Source organism: Pogonomyrmex barbatus, unplaced genomic scaffold, assembly GCF_055798465.1.
Source record: "Pogonomyrmex barbatus isolate J1 unplaced genomic scaffold, ASM5579846v1 scaffold15, whole genome shotgun sequence".
NCBI classification, from domain to species: domain Eukaryota; kingdom Metazoa; phylum Arthropoda; class Insecta; order Hymenoptera; family Formicidae; genus Pogonomyrmex; species Pogonomyrmex barbatus.
This window is the reverse complement of record NW_028297111.1, coordinates 7,603,448-7,607,514: the sequence shown is the minus strand read 5'-3', so window position 1 is coordinate 7,607,514 and position 4,067 is coordinate 7,603,448. Positions and strand designations below refer to the sequence as shown.

Below are 4,067 nucleotides of genomic sequence, written 5' to 3'. Positions count from 1 at the left end.
CTGCGAAGAATCACCGAATACGAATTGTGAAAATGTATCCACGTATGAAATTTAGAAGATTACGAATATCACGAATGTAGAAATCTGAAAAATAATATCTTTGAGGATTCCTGAACGAACGAATCTTCATTTCGGTCAAGAAGATTGGTTTCCGAGATTGGCGCACATAAAAGAAATCGGCAATCGAGAGGCCTTAACAATAAGCAAAGTGATATGGATATCGCTCTCGGATACTACCGATCCTTAATTCCCTCCCTCTCTGTTAATTTTTTAATCCCGTTGTTTTATTAATCCTTCTCTTTATTCTCATTCCCATCTCACATCTTTGATAACTTCCTGAGATATATTACTTTTGGTTTGATCCCTCTTCTCCACATATTAAAGGTCGAAAACGTCTGCATGACAGTTAGAATAATAGTTTTTGTAAAAACTATGGTTTGTTTAAGACATATATCTACCATTGTCATCCAGCTTTGGCTCATGTAATCCATTATAATTGTCTATAAAAATTATTTCGTTGGACCACCAAAATAATTATAGTAAGACATTCAAATTAGTTGTTAGAATATAAAAAGATTATGCGGTGTTAATATGTCATGTTTAAACGTCCTACATAATAATTTTGATGGCCCAACAAAATTATTTTTTAGTATCTGGCCAAATTTTTAGATCCTACACAGCAAAATTGTTCTTTCGATCTACGGAAGTTTCTCTCGGTCTTGTATTTTCAACGCGCTGATATTTTTTACATATTCTCTATTTGCGTGAGAAAACGGAAAAAAGAAAAATAAATTAATATCGTTTTAGTTTCTGTACGGAAAAAATTATATAAACAAACGACTATTTCTGCTGAATTTAAAAATTCGGCTGCATATACAGATCTGAAAATAATTTTGTTATCTAATATAAAAAACTTTTGCAGCATAACCATATTTATAAATATATAGCACGATTTTAATGTCGTTTGTTTATATAAATTTAATCATACACATCTTTATATACACGAAAAGAAGGATTTTACTTTAAGAAATATTTAAAAATTTGATACAGATATAATTTTCTTATTATTCAAGTAATTACCTAAGATGGTTTAACAGGATTATATTGCTAAATTTTTTTATATATTATAGGAGTCAATGTTTTGAGCGTCAATATTTTGATGGCTCGAAAATCATTTTTAAGTCTATATTTGGTCAGATTTTTAGATACTTCGGTAAAACTGTTCTTTTCGTACAATTTTTTTTAAAAAATTACAGAGACATTGACAGAAAGGATTATCTGAGATATTTGAAAATAAAGTTTTTAATTCGCGAGAAAAGCTCAAAGAGAAAAGCTTGACATCAGACATCTCTTGAAAAATTTCTTTAGAAATAGAAATAATCCTAAAATCCCTCGGACGGCGTTCCCTTTCATTTGAATAATTTAAACATTGTTTTCTCCGAATTGAAAGATTTTTTTCTACAATAATTTTTTAACAATAAGACATTCGAAAACCTTAATGCCATCGGCACTATATATCGCTATATGATTGCGATTTAACATCAGGAACGCCCGGGACGCCCCGGAAACGCGCGGATAAATCTCAATTTTCATCGGAAGCGATATTTTTTTTTTTTTCCTCCGTAAAACAGTTCGCGGTCCGATTACAGAGTCAACTCCGGCAGCGTCATGCTGAATTTTTGCACGTATACACTCTTTCCCGTGACACTCTGGAAATATTGTCCACCGGCGAAGCGGACGGCTGGATTTCACGGGCGATAAAGTGAAAGCAAACCGGCGGTGGCGCGAGCAATAAAAAAAACCCGGTAGGTTTCCCTTTCCCATCGTCCAGGATAATGTATGAGTTACCGCACGCCACCGTGTATATCCGGCCTTGATGCAGGCGAGCACGAGCTTGATAAAAACTGATCGACCGAATAGATGCCGGCGTTACGGCTCATTGTTTCCAGAGAAAACTTCGTTAACTCCGAATGAAACAGGAGAGTCGAAGTGTGCGTGCGTGCGTGCGTGCGTGCGTGCGTGCGTGCGTGCGTGCGTGCGTGCGTGCGTGCGTGCGTGCGTGCGTGCGTGCGTGCGTGCGTGCGTGCGTGCGTGCGTGCGTGCGTGCGTGCGTGCGTGCGTGCGTGCGTGCGTGCGTGCGCGCGCGCAGTTTGATTAAAATCGGTATTAAATCAGAAACTGTTGAGAAAATGGTGTTTCCTCTCTTCGGAGAAGCTCTCTGATAAAGCATAGCTATCGTGATGTAACTCGCGGAAGGAGGGAGGGGAACACGGTTGACTAAGCATCAATCTCGATCTTCTCATGATGAATCTACGTCAGAAATAAGTAGATCCAAGCATCCAATGTGCTTTAAATGTGTTGGTGACTTTAAGGATTTAAATCCTTTGCATCATTTGTTGTTTACGATCGCTGTTCGAGAGGAATCAAAGGAATATTCTTCAGTCCGAAGAGTCGATTTGACAATTGCATGATTTTGATGATTATTATATGCCGCGATAATAATTAATTTGATAAGAATCTGCATCTTTCACTTGAGAGAGAGTTCACTCGACGTGAACGGGCACCGATCGATCGCAGTTGCGCGAGTTTCATCAAAATTCAAATTTCCGGGGCCAGCGAAGAACCCTCGTAAGTGTCGGGATTAATCGAACCGTGGAAGATGCAAAGCTCGAGGGCTGATTGGCTCATCATCGTCATTCCGCGGGCGGGCGGGAGGGGGAAACTTTCCGAAACGTCCGCCCACGGGTTGAGTACACGGGCTGAGAAAATCACCGAGTCCCCTGCGGATACGCGAAATCCCGGTCGCTTTGATAGCGAACTTTGTTCATTGACTATCAAACGTCAGCCGACCGACCAGCCGGACCGCCGCTGCCAAAGTTCACGTGTTGAGCCCCGGGATAGCTCCCCCCCCCCTCCTCTCCCCGCCCCCGACGCTCCCTAACCCCCCAGAGCAACTCGACGGTGGCCATCATGCGCAGACCGGACGTAAAGTCATAAGCTGTGTAATCGGGACGTCGTAATTAGCGGAGTACACGTTGTGCCAAGGTATACAAGGACCGAGGATATGGATGAACCGTCTGAACCGTGTACGTTATATGTTGCCCGATCGCGCACCCCATTGCAGAACGATAGTCCACACTCCACGCCCGGGCGCAATCGGCTTAGAGCAGTAAGGCAACGAGCGATGTTGGCTAATCGGACGATTGTAATTAGCTCGCTAATATTGTCCGAGAGCAAAGCGTGCGGATCGCGCGGATTGGTCCAGAGAGAGAGAGAGAGAGAGAGAGAGAGAGAAAGAGCGCGGGGGTTAGAGGGAGAGCTATGAGTTGGCTGAATCATTTGCGGTACGATACGGAAACGCGCACCCCGCGCGTTTGGTGATCGGCTTAGAGGGCTCGGAATGATCAGCCCAACCAATTAGAGCAAATTATCGGCCACCACGGCGCTTGTTCTCTTCTCGGACAGAAAAGATTCGGGAGATTCGTTTCCCTCGCTTTGACTGGCGCTCTTCTCGCCTTCTCTAGATTTTTTTCCGAGATACGAAAAATAATACTCTTCGGTATCTGCCGGTATCTCTCCAATTAATGATCGAGGATTCATTTTTTCCATTTCCGTTTTTTATTCGCAGCGAGTTTTAATCGCCTTTTTCAATCGACGTTTAATCGACGTCGTAAAACCGATTCGAGATACAATTACATTTCTTATCCCGGTCGATCCCGGGTACCAATTATTTCCAGTTTGTTCCACGCTTCTGTTCCCATACATTACGCCATACGTAATAAGATTCTTAATACAGGATATCCCTTGTTACCCTTGTCGTTCCTCGTCTTCCCGTCTTCGCGCGAACCACCCCGCGGGACTACCTCCCCGTTCCCCTCGGCGACTCTTCGCGGCCCGAAAATACACGCGGTTGTACAGGTTGTGAGGGGAGGGGAGGAAGGAGGGGGGAGGGTCTTCGTGCACCTAATTCGATACCGCGGCTGCCACCGCGGAGACAAACGAGACACTCCACGGCCGAGAGAGCGGCGAACTTTCTAATTCAATTTGGCAAGTTGCCAAGTTGCCGT

The 4,067-nt window shown here is 43.3% G+C and overlaps 1 protein-coding gene across 1 annotated transcript in view; it reads right to left on the bottom strand.

Moving 5' to 3' along the window:
- LOC105426417 (interleukin-1 receptor accessory protein-like 1) overlaps positions 1–4,067 on the bottom strand; it is a 187,284-nt gene that overhangs the window by 6,955 nt on the left and 176,262 nt on the right. The gene's annotated exons all lie outside the window — the stretch shown is intronic.